General features: G+C 43.1%; 1 protein-coding gene across 39 annotated transcripts in view; it reads left to right on the top strand.

The window, feature by feature from the left end:
* The window catches only part of LDLRAD4 (low density lipoprotein receptor class A domain containing 4), a 421,884-nt gene that overhangs the window by 295,203 nt on the left and 108,718 nt on the right, over nt 1-17,963 (top strand). Inside the window, exon 6 of one of the 39 annotated variants that reach the window (XM_057305881.1) lies at nt 13,700-13,776. The exons of the other annotated variants lie outside the window; for them this stretch is intronic. The gene's annotated coding sequence lies outside the window, so the exon portion shown is untranslated. The remainder of the gene's footprint in view (nt 1-13,699; nt 13,777-17,963) is intronic. 39 annotated transcript variants of the gene reach the window in all.

Here is a 17,963-nt window from a genome sequence, read left to right as displayed (position 1 = left end):
TTGTAAATTTCAGTGATTCCTAAAGCAACAGAGCGGTACTTCACATTGATGCTATCTTTGATTCAGGGTCAGTGTCGCAGAGCCTCCATGTATTTTATTCCCAGCAAGTTTTCTGAACTCTAGGTGGAGGTATCTCACATAGGTTTGGATTTGTTTACTCTGGAATGGGGCAGCTCACTGGGAGAAAAAGCCCTTGGTGCTGCTTTCTTCGTGGTGTTGGTTCTTGTTTGTTTTTTGAAGGAAAACAACCTGGAATCAACCTGTGCTCCTCACGTAGTTGGCATCCCTTTTAAAAAAATTGGCTTCTTACGAGCAAATATTTGTAGCATATTTGTGAGGTATTAAGAAACATCGCAGTGCAGTGGGCACTCCTATTCCCACCGCTGGGTTCAAGCAGAAGAATGTCGCCCTCATCTTTGCCGTCTTTCATGTGCCTACTCGGGGCTCACCCGTGTCTCTCCTTGGGTCACCACTACTCAGCATTCGTGGTTATCATTTATTTTCTTTTCTTTATAGATTTCCTCGTATATATGTGTTCCTGAACAGTTCGGTTTTTTTTAGTATGTTTTTAAACTTTATATGATGAATCGTAATAGCTTTATTCTTTTGCAACTTTATTTTTCAACAAGTTTCTGACATCCATCCATATTGCTGCATGGGTGGTATAAATATGCCACAAGGTGGGTATATACATTCTCCCACTGGTAGATATGTGAGTTGCTTTAAATATTTTGTTATTGCAAATAGTACTTGTCTTACGGTGCATGTGTACAAGGGATTCAGTGAATCACCCTTGAATGATACTGCCAGGTCATGGGATATGTACATCTTCGATTGTCCTGGAAGGCCACATTGTTTTCTGGAGTGATTAGCCAAATTATACTTTCACCAGCAGTGTCTTAAGTGTTGAGTTTCTTCCTGTCCTCACCGACACTTGATATTGTGGGACTCTTCGATTTTCGTCAGGCTTTTCAGTGTGAAATAATACCTCATTGGAGCTCTAGTTTTCATTTACTCGATATGTTTATTGGCTGTCCTGATTTTTCTTCCATGAATTGCGTCTTCAAGTTTTTTGCGCATTTTCTTTTAGGTTGTTTGAGTCAAGCTCTGTGAAGTGTCTGAGGTTGTACCCTACTTGCAAGCTAACAACTTAGCCTGCTAGTTTTATGGATGCTGGCAGAAGATATGAGACTCCTGGATTATCAACAAAGGACTTGATTACTTCCAGAATAACAAACAGCATGAGCATCAGCATATTTGCATCACTTCCCTTTGCCCCAAGTCCCACTGGGGTGCCATCGTCCCAGATGAATGCATATGCAATGGGTTGAATTAAATAAGCCCTGAGCTTAGAGAACCCAAATCTTTTATAATTAGCAGTAAGCACTCCCCTCCTTTATTTTTTTAAAGATTCTATTTATTTATTTGAGAGAGAGAGCTCTCGCATGCACACGTGCAAACATGGGGGGGGGAGGGGAGGAGCAGAGGGAGAGGGAGAGGGAGAGGGAGAGGGAAAGGGAGAGGGAGAGGGAGAAGCAGACTCCCCATTGAACAGGGAGCCTGACACATCATGACCTGAGCTGGAAGGCAGACACTTAACCAACTGAGCCACTCAGGTGCCCCATGCCCCTCCTTTAGTCTGGAGAGAAATATTATCTTTTATTATACTGAAGCGAACAGATTTGCCCTTGGCTCCAGAGGGAGTTACTGTCTTTATCTTGCAAGGCTGCTTCCTATACAGACATTCTTGAAATGATAATCCAGAACAAAGGATAGTTAGTGCCTTTGCTCACAAGATGTGCAGAACCACAAAAGACCCATGGAGAATTGTTTTCCAATAATATCCACCTCTTGTTTCTACACCAGCTTGGCTTCTGAGAAATTTTCCCCTGAGTACACCATTCTATTGATCACCACGAAGGCTGAGAACCAAATCCATTCAATTTGTTTCATACAGCATTTAATTAAGGCTGTTATCAACAGAACAAGACCAACATGAAATAATGACCTCAGACTTGTCCCTCGGGATCCCAGACCCAACAAGCGGAAGAAATCCCATTAAACCATCAAAGTCTACCTGAGAAAGTCAGGTGGCTTTTCCTTACATTTCTCTGACCTGAGGCATTTATCTGGGCATGACAGAATAGATAAGTTATTGCACAGACTGCCTTGGCCCACAAGAGACCAAGGCAAGTCTGTCACCCATACCAACCGTGCCCAGTGAGTTGAGGATGACCTGAATGCCTTCCAGAGCCAAGGAACCATTGATCACTAAGTTCAAGGACTAATTTTGTTCCCCTTTTTCTAGTCAGATGACTCCTTTTGTAAGATGCTCATTGCCTGCATAATGCATATAAATAAGGAATCAGGTATTCCTCAGGAACCCCCTGTGTAACCAAAGGTAGCTTCATTTTGGAGAGAGCTCCACAGGTGCCTGAGGGTTACATGATCTACTGGTGGTATTTCCTTAAACCTTCAAATGATCTCTTATGACCACCACTAAAGTGAAGTTCCTGTGTTTTCGGGAAGCTGGCAGGTGAATACCTGTCTTCTACACAAGTATAGTCTGGAGGCTTGTATGGGGCTCCTGGAAAGAAAGTGTTGTTTATAGTTGTTGGGGCCCCATGGTTGGGATAGTTTTTCTCAGCTATTTTTTTAAGGTCTTTGTATGTGATATTCTGTTCTCCTTATGTGTAGACATGAATTTCTTTTTCTTTTTCTCTACCTCCTCCTCCTCCTTCTGTTCTCCCTCTCCTTCCCATTCTCCCCTGACCTCTTACTCCCTTCTCTGAATTTTATGAGTTTCCCAAATCTGTGGATTGGCGTCTTTCAGCAGTTCTGAAAAATCATCAGTCGTTACTTCTTCAGATATTTTCTCTGTATTGTTCTTATTCTCCTCTCCTTCTGATTAATTGTATATTAATTCTTCTCACTCTATCTCCCATGTCTGTTAACTCTCTTTTGTATTTCCCGTGTCTTCTGTTTTTCTGTGCTACATTCTGGAGAATTCCCTCCAGTCATTAATTCACTGCTTGACTGTGGCTAGTATGTTATTAAACCCATGGAATAAGTTTGTGTTTAAGTTATTGTATTTTTCATTTTGGAAGTTTTATTTGTTTCTTTTTTTCAGTTGGATTGGTCATTTTTTAAAATTGTGTCTGGCTCCTTGTATAAAGTTTCCATTTCTCTTTTTTTTCAACATATTAAACATACGTAATTTTCTTTTGTATAACTGGTATTTTCCATGTCTGCAGTCTTTGCGAGTCTCATTCAGCTGCTGACTCTCTCTCATGGTGCTTTGCTTCTTGTTTTGTTAGGGTGTGTGTGTGCGTGTGCGTGTGTGTGTGTGTGTGTTAATGTGAGCTTATATGTCTTAGAACTATGTCTATGGGCATTCCTGAGGCCTAGATTGAGGGTGAGCTCCTCCAGGGGCTACTTGCCTGTATACCCACCAGATGTCTTAAATATCCTTAGCTTTTGACCATCTTCTGTTACTGGCTTGAGTGTTTTTGACTTACCCAGAAAGTATGATTTTCGTTTATAAACCTGCCTAAGGACAAGCATAGGGTCATTAATTCTCACGGGAGATTGTTTTCCCACCTCCTCAAGACTAGTAATTTTCCTTATAGGCCAGTGGGGTAAGATGGGCACAGGGAGTGGGTTTATCTCTAGTTCACCATTACACTAAACATATAATTCTCAGGAGACCCAGTTTTATCAAACAGCAGTGTTTATTGTTGGACTCCCACGGTGGAAATGCCCTGGGTTTTTGTCTCCTGTGTTCTATGCTGCAAGAGCCATGAAAATGAAAACTCAAATTCATCACCCTGGCAAATGCTTTGGAGGTGAAAGCCTCATGCAGTGCTCCGTGACTTCCCGAGTGCCTGCTTTCACTTAGCTTCTGAGTGCTGCTTGCTTTCTTACTTCTATTTTAAAGATTGTTCATTTTATTTTATCCAGCACTTTAGTTGTTTCCAGGAGAGGGCTGTTCTGGGGATCTCATGCACTGTATTGCCAGATATGGAGCTCATCATTTTTCTAGTTCCAGAAACGTTTGGAGTCAATGTGCCATATTCTCCTTGGGTCACCATAGGGAGTGAGCATTATCACTTCCTTTGTCTGCCTTACCTCGGGTTTTCCTTCTTTTGATTAACTTCTTCAAGGGGGCACTTGGCCTCTTCCAAAGAGACTTAACATCTTGCAAAAGTTAGCAGAAATGAAAATTTTACCATATCTCATTTTATCCCTAGTAGATACTCTGAAAGTGCTGTGGTTTGCCAGTTCATATAGATTTTTCATTTTCATGACCTCCAAGTTGCTGTTAGGGTGTATATAACCAAGCACTGTTATGTAAAATAGATACTGTCACCTCCAAAGGCTTGAAGCTTAAGACATATTTGGAACTTACTAGGTAAAGTGTCCACCTAGCTTCTCTTGAAAAAGAGAATAGAAAGTGTGTGTGTTTGAAACAGAATAATTCTTAATCATGAGTGTCCTCTAAAAGCCCTGTAATTTACCAGTTCTTTTTGAAAATACACTTATTACGGACTCAGGCAATGAAGTAAGTTACTGTAAGTCCTCAGAGGGATTCATAAGATGACTCTAATTTTCTTAACCGTTTCATTGGAGGTGGCTTACCAAGTCTGCTGAATACTGTGCTCCAGGATTACCAGAGAGTGGCCCGGTTGGCATTCCATGGTGAAGAGAAATATGAACCTAGAATAATGGTGGGGCATAGAAGAACAGCCTCACCTAAATATCTCTAGTCCAAATTTTGCTAAACCACGTTTCACGTATTTTTAGTATTCTGTTTGCTGACATATTAGTAGATGTCTTTTGACAAAGGAAGCTCCATATTCAGACAAGGTTGGGGACACTGTGTACACACCTAGCTGCTCAAAAATGTTACACAGGAAGCTTCTAGGGGCAGCTGTTCTATAGGACAACTGACCCAAAAGAGGCAACTTAAAGATGTTCTCACACAGAACTTTATAGGAGATGAAGAAGACAGGAATTGTCTTTGTCACAAAATAGAGGGGATGGTGGTGGTGGAGAACGTGCCCCCCAACCCTTGGTCACCTCCTGGCCCCACCACCAATCCTTACCCTCTGCCGAAAGACTCATCATTCACATTAGTCTGTTGAATGTCCTGAGAAGTCAGAAAGCCTGTTCATCTTTGTTCAGTGCAACAATTTCCACACTTACTTCACCATGGAGTTCTTTCTGTTTTTCGAAAAAGACCTGTTAGCAACTTGTGGAATATGCATGTTCTGTGAGCCCAGTTTGAGAGGAGACGTTGTTCTCACTGATGCTCATGTTTTCAATTTCTCATGCTGCCTGGCGTTACAAATGATGAGGATTCAAGCTTTTAGTTTTCTGGAGCATGAGTACTACAGATGAATGTTGTAGTGTGGGGAGAAAGCTAGAGTTTGGAAGACGGTGTGCCTGCCCTGCCTAGGAGCGTTCACAGGGGCCCTCACTTAACCAAACCTGGGATAACCTTCTCTTTTCTCCTCTTTCCTCCCCTCCAAGTATCCTTTTCTTGCCTCACTTCACCTGCCTTTCATGGACCGGAACTCTCCACGCGGAACCCCGCTGCTTTTCCCCGTGCTCTGCATTTTTACGTCCCAGTGTGTCGGTCTGCTTTATATAGCAAGTGCGTTTTCTCTGAACTTCCTAAATGGAATTGTTCTGTGTCTTAACTATGAATATTTGTTTGGAAAATTTGGTTGAGAAGACTGATTATCTTGTTAAGCCTATTTACATGATTAGACTGTTTCGTAATTTGATACAGGTGTGAAAATCGGCCTGTTGTGGAAAGTATACTACGGTCATTAAGAGCTTTTGGCTGTTGCTCTCATTAGAGATGGAACACAATAAAACAAACCAGAAGACTTCAAATTATGACAGAGTGTCTTTAGTAATATTCTCTCTGGGTACCGCGCTGATGGCATGAATTGGGAGGTGGCGCAAAAGCCATACAATTACACCCTTTACCCCTACTCCGTTTTATGATGAGTGGTGTGAGGGGGCTGTGATTGGAAACCATCCTTGTCCCAGGGTCCATTCTAATGAACACACCACTGGGAGTCATCTGAGTTTACCGCAGCCCTATTGCTTACGTGCTCTGTGTTTTGGAATTTTAAACATATCTTAAGTATGAGAGGTACCTTAGGACAAGAATGAGAAATATGGAAAAATTTTTATTATAAAATAGTAAGAGTCATTACTGGAAATACAATTTGAAACCTAATAGCCATCCGTGTTTTCTCTAAGGCTGGTGAATAATCAGCTCCAATACTTGGTTTTATTTTTGTGGGCAAGTTATGGAACCTGCCTTGTCTGGGTCTCCTGTCTGCAGGCTAGGTAACAATACTAGTTCTTACTTTCTATGGTTATGGCAAAATACCTTGCCTGAAGCTCTTACTCTAACAACGCCCCTCACAAATTTTACTCGTTGATTATGTTTGCTAATATCATTTTTCTCCTAAAGGCAGTGCATTGAAACAAAAATATTTCTGATCGGGTTCTTTTGTTTAAAGTAGTAAATACCTCAGTATTCCTGTCTTGATTTGCTTTTCAGTATTGGCTGCGCAGGCTGAGTTCCTGCTCGTTGGATAAGCCGCATAATTTTCTGACCAGCTTGTTTGAAAGCCTTGCTGGTATATAGAACAAAAGAGTCTTTGATCCCACTGCCCATGTAGCCCCTTGAAATGGAACATTATCCGTAATTGATTCTAGAAAATCTTCTACGACAGACCAATTTTTTACATTTGCGTAGAATTATACTGTATGATAATCATGTAAATATGCTTAACAACATGACTTTTATACTTCTTAGTTTCCCAGATGCTTGGAGAGGCCATGTCTGCAGTGGGTGGTCCTGAGGGCTTAATTCTATGTAAAAAATTACTGTGCAAATGAGATATGTTATCTGAGATGTGACTGACTTACGAAGCTTCATGTCATGGAACATGGCACCTACCCAAAATACTCACCAGTCTTCATCCATGTCATTCAAGTAGAAGCTTGAACATTGCAAAAGGGACCAGAGCAATGTAACGTCGGCCACAAAAGCCATATCCTGCATGTTTACATTTGTCTTCTTAATTGGGGCCAAAGGTACTTTATTACTCCTTTAAATGAACCCAAGCTCTTAAAATCCCAGCAGTGAATCCAGAGTGATGTTGTGGTTGTTGTTGTTATTGTTCGGGAATTTTAGTAAGAAACTCATGATATGATCAACTTTTTTGTAAATAATATTTTATAGTGTTATCTTAAGATATAAAGCATATAAATATGTGTTTAATATATTTATTAGATGTTTAAAGTTCAGAAAGCATAAAGAAGAAAACCGAGTGGCCTCTAAACCCACGGTTATAAAGAGTTATAATTGATCAAGCAGGACTCAAGATTTAATTTAAAAACATTTTCAGAGGGGGGTGCCTGGGTGGCTCGGTCGGTTAAGCATCTGCCGTCGGCCCAGGTCATGATCCCAGGGTGCTGGGATCGAGCCCTACTTGGGGCTCTCTGCTCAGCCAGGAGCCTGCTTCTCCCTCACCCTTTGCCTTCTGCTCCCCCTCCTTGTGTTCTCTCTCTCTCTCTCTCTCTCTCTGTGTCTCTCAAATAAAAAGAAATCTTTAAAAACATTTTCATTTGTCTCCCATGGATGTTCTTCACCCTTCTGGTTAAGCTCAGGCATTTCCCTGACTCCTCATTTTTAGGCAGTAAAAAGTACCTTGGTCCGTGTCTGTGGTTAGGAGTCCAGAGAGCAGGTGTGGCCATCTGTCCTTCAACCCCATCACACCTCCACCCTTCCTCCAGCATGCTAACCAAGATAAGTCATACAAAGAGAGAGGGTACGGGAAATAGGAATGCTCGCAAGGCCGTAGGGTGGTTTGCGTTCTTTGGGTCTCCATAGACATATAGCTATCTGTTTAGTGATTTTGTGGTACGTGAGGCAGAATTCTGAGATGGTCCCCAGTATCCCTGCCTCCAGATATACACGCCCTAGATAATCCCTTCCCCCTGAGTGTGGGTGGCAGCTGTAATTGTGATTGGATAGTCACTGTCAAGATTATATGGCAAGGGTGAAGGGATTTGACAGGTATAATTAAGGTTCCCAACCCGTTCATAAAAAGGGAGCTTATCCAGAATGGGCCCAGTCTAACAGGTGAGTCCTTAAAAGAGATGAGAAGCAGCAGCAGATGCCATCCTGTTGGCCTTGATGAAATGAGCTGCCTTGTTGTCAGGAGCGGGGCATGCTGAAGGAAATGGGGACCCCAGTCCTACAACAGTAAGGAACTGAATCCTGCCCCGAACATGGGTGGGTGTGGCAGAGAGCACAGCCTCATGAGACTCTGAGCAGAGAACCTAGCCATGCCATGCTAGACTTCCAACTTACAGAACTGTGAGCTAACCACCAGGTGTTTTAAGCCACTGAATCTATGGCTACTGGTTATGCCACAGTGGAAAACTGGTCCATGTGGGTTCTTCGGAGTTGCCCACTAGGAGCTTGCTCTTGCACTTTCCTTGGTGTGGGTGATGCTTTTTCCTCCACTGGCCGCTTCTCTTGCTACGTGGATGGCCCCCTGCACACAGACCCTTTTTGTTAGGATCCCTTTGTTTTTCCAGTTGGACCGTTTGTGGAAGATTTGAACCAGCTTTAGTGGGCTCTCCCTCATGACCCACATCCTTTGTTTAGGAAGACTCTGGGAAATCCCTTAGCTCCCATCCATGAGCGGGAGCAGCTGCTTTCCTTTACTGTCTCCACAGCAGGCAAGTCAGCCCATCTCTTTGGTCCCAAGATTTCTTTGGTGGGAATCAGGCAGCAGTGCACTGCGCCTCCCTGACTTGTTTAACGCTTTTGAATGGTCCCATGACCCTCTTTCTGCCTTGGCCAGAGACAAAGGGGGAAGCACCATTCCACTTTGTCCCCTGGCCAGGAGTCCTAGTGAGACATACGGCACAGACTCTCCAGAGAGTTTTCTCTTCTCTTCATAGAGTTCTCTCAAACTTCAGGGCTCCTAGATCAGTCTAGATCAGACGTTCCCTCTTCCAACCCTTGGGATTAGGAGTGAGCCTGGGAACACCAGAGAAGGCCCCTTCTCAGATGTTGCCATGGCTCTTTTGTACTTGAGCATGAGTAAGCATTGAAGGTCTTATAAATATCTGGCACCAACTATTAATTTTTGTTCTGTGTTTTCTTATGAAAATACATGTTGATCTGTACCTTTGCTTTGGCATATATTTTTACTGCATCTTGACACTTCATTCAAAACTACCAATTTCACATCCTGCCATACCTGTTTAATTTTTTTCCTAAGGAAAACTAAGGTATCGTTTCTGTATGTGAAGAAAATGAAGTTAAATAGAGGCATATCGTTTAACCTGAGTTTTTAGGAAAAAAGAAATAAGCAGAATGGTTACACACTGTGTGGCGATCGATCTTGCGAACATCTTATCCCTGGAAAGGAAAATTACTGTCTGTATCAGTTAGCTAGTACCTCAGCGATACTGTGTAACAGACTGTCACTCCAAAAACTCTAAGTCTTAAAACAGTAATCGTTTATTATTTTTTGTTTACTAATCAGCCCCCACCTGTCTTTACTCCAGAACCTTTTCATTCCAGCAAAAGCCAGGGCAGTCCGATCCTATGGAATGAATTGTACATCTCACAGCCCCCCACCAGAGCAGATGTTGTTTAATGCAAGGTCTCTGTGGTTGAAGCTCTGCATTTTTTTTTTTTCCAGGTCAGAACTAAGCCCGTGATTTTATTCTCCGCTTCTAAAGCTTTAAGTGTGACTTGATCTTCTTGATCTTAAAGAGAATTTAGATGGCAGTTAAGTTGGCTGTATCACTACCCATCTCACCCCATTTCTAAATTAAGGCTGCCCTAGTTTAAAGGTACTTATCCTCACCATGCCTGAGTGTTAGAGAAGCTTAATTACAATCTCTGTGCCTGATTTGTGAGTATGTGTGTGCCCTTGCATGGGTGCATGCTTACAAGCAGGCTAGACACCCTTGTATTCAGCTATTCTGGTACGCTGAACTAGATTACTTTGGAAAATAGTGTTCAATGATGGAGAGAGTGGAGTGGGAGTTAACAGACCTGCATTTTGTAAGTCCCGACTTACTATTTTTGTGACTTTCAGCAGCTGACTTAGTATCCAAGAGTTTTAGTGTCCCCATCTGTAAAATAGAGATACTAAGGTCAACTTTTTGTTTTGCCTGAAGAATGAAGAGTGCACAGCACCTGGCACACAGCAAATATTCAGTAAGCATTAGTTCCCATGCCGTTTGAATCTCTCATTCAGATATTTAAACATTTTAAAGTGTGCCTTTCAGACCATAGAGCCGTTTCTAGATCATGCTAATACTGGACAGCTGGGGGTAGTAACTAGTCAGGATTCCCAGGAAAACATGAGTATCCCCGTAACCTTGATTGATTGTGCAGGAATTTTACCAACACCACTGAGAGTTAACAGGCTTGCTTCTGGTGGCAGAGATCCCATCTCGAGTCTACATTGTATCTGGGAAGGTCTTAAAGTCAGGTGGGGATGACCTGCCTACAAGAGACCCATCCTCATTCAGCTTGAAGAGCCTCTGAAAGATGAACTTGAGCAGGGGCCACTGCAGGTTTGAGGGCATCCTCCAGAAAGGGCACCGGGCGTATTGAAGTGGGCCCCACCATATGGCCCCACCATAGCATCTGAGCCGTTGGAGGAGAGCAGGAGACCTGAGCACAGGTTACAGACCAGAACTCTAGCTTAACTGGGACTGGTTCCCAGGAGAATGATGCCCTGTAAATGAAAAACTGAAGACCTATTTTACTGAACTATGTAAAACACTGCTGTGACAACTCTAAAGTTAGAGTGTAACAGAAAGGAGAAACTGTCATTCTTCCTCTCTGCATCCTGGGCCGCTAGGAGTTTGGGCACTAGGATGGGTTTAGGGCACTGGTGACAGGATAGGAGAGCCCAAGTGGCCACCAGGACTTGGCAGAAATTCTTAAGCAGAGAGTGACTGTGAAGGGACAGGAGGTGCTGATATAGGACCTAAATCCTTGGAAATTTCTGTTAATGTGATTTCACTTGATTCTTCTTGGTGCTCTCAAATATTTTGGGGTGCTTCCTGGGGATATTCCCCGTGTGTCCACAAATAGGTTTATTCTGTGCTGCCATTGCCCCTTGCAGGGGTACCCTGGGTCCTGACCCCTAAGCTCTGCAGCTTTCTGCCAGCAGTGCTCCTGCCGTGTGCCTGACCTGGAGCCCCACCTGGGGGACCTCTCCACACCAGCACTGGGCCACCTCTTGTCACTTCTACATTAATGTGGCTCAGCAAGGGAAGACCAAGATCCTGAAGCAAGATTATAACAACAGTGGTGTTTATTATGGGATCCTGTGTTAGATGATGGCTGCCACACCTCACCCCTCCCTCCTTATAGCACTGGTTTTCTAAATGGCAACTTGCCTCTGCGTGTGTGTGTGTGTGTGTGTGTGTGTGTGTGTGTGTTCTCTGTGTCTGCAAATTTTGAGCAGCTTTTTCCCTTTCAGAACATTTTAAGTATTAAACATGCTTGAAATCTTATGAACTCTATTTCAATTTGGGAATCTTATTTTACTGGGGAGGGGGCTCATTTCCTGTGGGAATTTTTTATGGTACTATTATGAGCAAACACTCCCATTGGAAATGTATGAGATATGTTCTCTGTGCATGTTCATTTCCCTTCCCAATTTAAATGAACAGTACCTTTGGAGCCTTTAGGATTTCTGTAGGAGCCTATTAGGCCCCTTCTTGTGAACGAGCCCGTAGTGACTCCTTGATCTGCATGTGGCGGGAAAAGCATCCCCAGATAAGCTGTGGCAGATCATAAAGCGTGTGGAAGGGATTTTCATAGTATTGGAAAACCTATCGTGCACTCTGAATAGGTTTACATGTGTGAGAAGAGAAAAAGAAATATTTGTAAGAGGGGAAATGATGTTAGCTATAACCATAAAGCTGAAAGTATGGAAGAAAAAATAATCTGTTACGTATTTCCTGTATCCTGAGGTCACTTGCATTTAAGCCATACTTTTGAAATAATGGACAAAATTTTCTCAGTTGTCTTGAGCATTAATCACGATTTATATCCTAACTCTTTCGGGGGGGTGTTATTTCTCTTAGAGCAAAAATAAAATGTAAATTCTACAGTGATATATAGTGTACAAAACACTTTCCACATGTTATCATTTCCTCTTTACTGAATGTTTGAAGGTGTTTTCTCCATTTGCATATGAGTGAACTGAGATTCAGATAGGGGAAGAAAATTGCTCAGGGACCTAAGGATGAGAGAAACAGTTGGAACTAAACTTCTGAGTTCTGCTCCAAGGTCCTCTCATCCCCTTTTCTTCCTTCCTTCCTTCCTTCCTTCCTTCCTTCCTTCCTTCCTTCCTTCCTTCCTTCCCTCCCTCCCTCCCTCCCTCCCTCCCTCCCTCCCTCTCCTCTCCCTCCCTTCCTTCCCATGGTCTCTTTCTTTCTTTCTTTTTTTTTTTTTTTTACATTACCACATGCCTCACAAGTGTAAAAGATTATCTGGATGACTGTTGTAATACATGTTATTGTTATGTTTGTGTTGTACAATGAAACCATCTCTGTCATTTGCAGTAGCCCTTGGCAAAGAGAGGCAAGTCTGAAGGTGATGCTGACTGGGGTTGGAGTCTTTGGTAGAACATGGAAAACCCTGGCCCTCATGACCTGATGCATTCCCTTTGTAAGACACCATTAAGTTTCATGGTGTTGACCTTATTCAGCTCCATGGAGAAAGCTCTGAGGCAGAGAACCCAAATAATGAATTTAATCGTGCTCAAAAAGTGCCAGTTCTACAGACACTTCATGACATCCTTTACAGACCAGCCTTAGAAAACAATGCATGGGAGATGTCTTAATATTGCTGACAGGGTTGTCATTAGGCATATGAATTTGTCCTTGAATGAGGCATATACTGTGCCTTTTATAGGCAGGCAGTCCCCAGGCTGAAGCATGGGTTCACGTGGCCTTCTGCAAGCTTGCCTTTGGAAGGTTGGGCTGCTCACAGAACTGGGGCTGCATGTTGAGGACATATGCTTCTTTGAGAAAGCCCCATTCTTCTTCCCACTTTCTCCCAACCCCATCCAAAGACCTACTTCCAGGTTGACCAAATATTAGTCACTCTGCAGCCTGCAATCTCTCTCCCAGTGGTCTTTCTGGCTTCTGACCTTATTCTAGCTACTACCCCTCCTAGGGAATTTGTGGTGACCTGGCTGCATGTTTGACTGTGGTGGACGAAGCAGAAGAAAGGGCACGGGTGGGGAGAGAAAGAGAGACAGAGTCACAAGAACACAAAATGAGGAGAGTAGAATAGTTAGCAGCCCTGCCTGGTTTAGACTGGCGGGTCTAATGAGCAGGACAGACCTCGTGGAACCTGCCTGAGTCCGGGATGGCACCTGTGGTCTTTCCTGAGGCAGAGAGTTGGGTCTAGGGCTGGAGCACCCAGCTTGCCATGCTCCTACGGCACAGTCTGTCCCTCCTCTGTTGGCACGAGTGTTCTGCAGCTTGCTTTCTGCTTTATCTTGCTTTGACATCCTCAACCACCTGTCTCTACCCTCTGCTAGCTCTTGTGACATAGTAAGCTGGTACCCACCTTCCCAGTTTCCTGATCACTGCCTCTTTCTACTCACAGATGCAACTCCTACATCTGGCCTTTTCACTTCATTGCCTGATGTGCTGCCCTGGACAATGTACCTTGGTTTTCCTGAGGTAACTTGGTAGCAGATGTCTGAGATTGCGCGCTCTTTTCCACCCTGTGTCTAAAAGTACATATGCGAAAACCCAGACTCATGATAGTCAGTATTTGTCAGCTTTTATCCATATGCCAGGTGCTGAGCTAACTACTCTTTACCTATATTACCCAATTTAATCCTCACAGTAGCACTATGAGTCAAGTACTATTATTAATGCCTTTTTGAAAATCTTTTTTGAAGAGGTTAACATAACTCACCCAAGGTCACACAGCTAGTTTATTGTGTATGTAAAAGAATAATTTGCTCAGAACTGGCCAGCTTGTTAAATCAGATTCTGCAGTAAAGCATGAGGCTCCCATTGGGCACCCAGCCAGCCCTTGTGTAACAGTGTTTCCCCACCTTTAATATACACAGTACCCAGGGGGTTTTGTGAAGATGCTTTTGAGGTCAGGGTGAAGCCAGAGATTCTGCCTTTCTAAACAAATTTGCAGGTGGATGCGCCTACTGCTGGTCCATGGACCACATTCTGATTAGCAAGGTTTAGATCCTTGGTTGTACTTCGAGCTTTGCAGTTCTCTGGATTCCAGGAGGGCCAAAGAGACATAGGACCCAACTGAGGTCAACTGATGGGAAATCAACATAGCACTGGCTACTTGAAACCTTTGCTTGGAAAATACCGAGATTAAATGTATGGCAAGAATTGGGTCAAAGACTGCACTTCCTGGTTCTGAGCATACCAGGACTTGCCCCACCTTTCCCCTCACTAGGCAGTGCTGGCTCTGCAGGTGCCTGGCATGGGCCAAAGGCCCAGTGTACAGCAGTGGTGGCTTTCAGGAAGAACAAGGTGCTGGGGGAGACTACAAGGCATTTATTTCTGATTGATTTCTCCCATGTTCCAAATAGTATGGTACCCCAGGAAGACATTCTGAGGATGACTTTTGATGATACAAAGGGGTGGTGATTACTGCAATCTACCTGGAACATGGCTCCTTTGAAAAGGAAGTCATTCACATGTGGCAGATGATAAAATGCATATTGAGACTTTGGCAGCCTCAAAGGCATGCTGTAGCAATGCAAGACTTTTAGAAAGTCCTGCCGGGAGCTGGGTTGCTGCAGAGTTCAGAGCATGAGGCACAAGTAAATAATACATGCTTTTATGATGGGATCTATCAAGTTGCTTTGTGAGGTGTCTTTTTCATATTCAAAGTGGACATGCCAAGAAACAGGAAGTGAGCTGCCAGCCCTTCCAGTGGGAAAACACTAAGAAAGAAAAATCTTCATATCAACAGAGAGCCTTTCTCTATATATTGGGCAGGACATCTGAATATACATGTGCACAAAAGACAGCTTGCTGTTGTGACTAACTTGTATTTCATCCACAAATGTTGTCCACCCAAATTGCATCCTATTGCATTGTGTTGTTACTGTTTGTTAGAGACACACACTGTTGCACCATCCCACTGAGATGGGGGAGATTCCAATTTGAAGCACTGTCATTCTTGAGTAATGTTTTCTTTCATGAAGATGACATGCTTATCGCTTTAGTGGGGAGCTTTCTATTTTGAAGTTTCTCAGGTAATTCAGGGTGACTAAATTATATTTTAGGGTGAATGTCATCCTCAAATGTACACGTGTTCTTAGAGTCCAAGTTATAGGGGGAAAAATTGTCTGATCATAAATTTCACATTTAAGTCAAAAGAACGCAGTTTGCCCCTACCTATGATTCTAGCCATGTGCCTCCAGATTCTTTGAAGGATAATTTGTGGAGTCATCACTCTGCTGCAATAAAAAAACATAAAAATCAATATAACTGTGTTGAAATGTAGCGTGTAGCTATAGACTCATGAAAATAACATGAGGAGAAAACACATCTCCCTCTCTTTTTCTTCTAGAAGAAAAACAATCTTTGGATCTAAAATACATACCTAAATTTTTTTAAGCTGTATTCCATAGCCATTTAATGAACAGTCTCAGATTATGAAATACCCAGTATGTTTCTCAATAGGGAAGAGCATGATTCTAGCAGTGTTTGATATTCTTGGGCAAAGTGTCCTTCGAGCACAATTACAAAAATACTCTGGCCAAAATGAATGAAATTTCTAGCAACATCTACAGTACAAGCAAATTGACCCAAGAATAATCTCCACATGGTCCAGAGGAGAAAGGAAACCAGACCACGTCTGCTGGCTCGTATGGCATGAAGTACCATAGGCTCTGTGCTGGCTTGCTCCCTTGGTGTGAAAAACCATGGATTCTTAATTAGTTTGGTAATATGTGTAATGTGCAGGGAGTCTGCAGAGCCCTGAGTGGATCCCCAGAGAAAACTGTAAGTCCTGCCCCTCTGGAAGCGTATAGTCAAGTTGGGAGGAAGAAGTCGAGGTGTAAGAAATGTTAGCTGGGGCACAGTATTGGAGCATGGCACAGATTTATAGTCCTGTGGTCTGGGGTGGTCCCAGGCAGTAAATACTCATTGTGAAGGAGCTTTATTGAAAAGGCTTTCATGCTCAGAGTTAGATTTAGAGTAGAATTAAGCTACCTCTTAACAAACTAGTTCTCATCATTTCATCTGCTGACCACACTGTGCTGCCTTCAGGCCTGGTCCATCAATCCACTGCCCTTGTACTGTACAAAGCCACGTATTGCTATTTCTTAACTAAGGTCTGCCTGGGGTTCAAAATCAACCCAGTCCTGGAGGCAGCAAAGGGCCTAGGAAGGGATGGCATCAGTTACCAGTCAGGAGCTGGCCTTGTGTTTGATGTTCCTTCAACACAAAGACCATAAGTACGGAGTCCGATGTGTGAGTATCCTACCTGTGAAATCAGTCTTATGGCTTAATAATCACACTTTATGATAACAATAGAGTGGAGAAATGTTGTGCAGTAGGAAGAAAGAAGGTTATTCTGGCTGGCTATTGTCTGAATTAGGAGGAGGAAGAATACCTAGTAATAAAGGTCTGCAGTTTGGGTTAGAACGCTGATGGGCCTCCTTTTGTATGAAAGGTGACAATTTTTACTCCCTCTGACCCCTGGTCATAGTCTGAAAATACGGAAAGTGCTGGTTCTTTTCAGAGCAATCTGGAGTTGTGCTGACAATCAGATGTTGTGAGGAATTCAGACTAGGTGGGGAAAATGGAGAAAGGGTATTTGTGGGGAGACAGAGGTCACCTGCAGAGCTGGCACTGAGGAGGAAGTGTGGCTGATCAAGTCTCCCCTGCTGGGGTTGCGTGGGGTACATTCATGTTTCGTTATGCCGAGCAGTGATGTTATTCCTCACCTCCTCCACTGCCTCCGACTTAGACGAAGTGTAGCAGCCTATCTAACCATGGTGTCGTTTTAGAGAATAAAGAACAAGCATCATGTGCCATCCTGGGTGAGGGTACTAGAAGGGAACAGGGCAGGAGCTGGCTCAGGGAGAGCTCAGTGGAAACAGTCAGTTAGATCCTGAGGACGTAAATGCCTGGGGATTGTTAAATCTTGTGCAGGATGTGAACTTCCCACACTACATGGGATGGGAGGGCTCACACTCTTTAATTCAAATGTTAAAAAGTGATTTGAGTGGGGGTGGGCACCAAGGCAGCAGACTTTTTGGTTGTATTATTTCTCCCTCTCGAAATACATTACTATAAATTCAAATTTGAGACTGGGACCTCTGCTGTAGTATTCTGTCTGAACTAAATGTGGCATTAAATTGCTGATGTTAAAATAGGTCTGTCAATTGCTATGATTTGGTGATCTGAGTTTATTTCCAAATGGGTCGGGCCAAATTACTACTCCATAGACTGTAGTTGGAAAAAAAAGAAATATTGACATAATTAGAGTTCCCGTTTTCTCTATTTCTTTAAAAAAAAAAAGTATGAAAAGGTATGGGCAGATGGCATTGGATTGGAATAAGGGCATTTGTCTAAGGAATTATAACAATTCAGGCAACCAGTTGACCTAGGTAACTAGTCTAATCTTATCCCTAATCTTTTGATGTTTATTACCTTGTCTGTGGTTTTTATATACATGGTGAAGAGTCTGCCATCATCAGACTTGGCAGAACAGAGGCTTGTTCCTCTATATAATAATTTTAACAGCCGTAGTGCCTGTAAAATACTTTGGATTCCTAGCCACTAGGGTGGAAGCCCTCTTTGCTCCTTGCGTTCCTGCTACATGATGGCACACTCAGCTCTGGGCCCTTAGTCCTCTGGGTTCCAGAGAGGCT

Source organism: Ursus arctos, unplaced genomic scaffold (assembly GCF_023065955.2).
Source record: "Ursus arctos isolate Adak ecotype North America unplaced genomic scaffold, UrsArc2.0 scaffold_34, whole genome shotgun sequence".
Taxonomy (NCBI): Eukaryota; Metazoa; Chordata; class Mammalia; order Carnivora; family Ursidae; genus Ursus; species Ursus arctos.
This window is presented reverse-complemented; position numbering and strand designations above follow the sequence as displayed.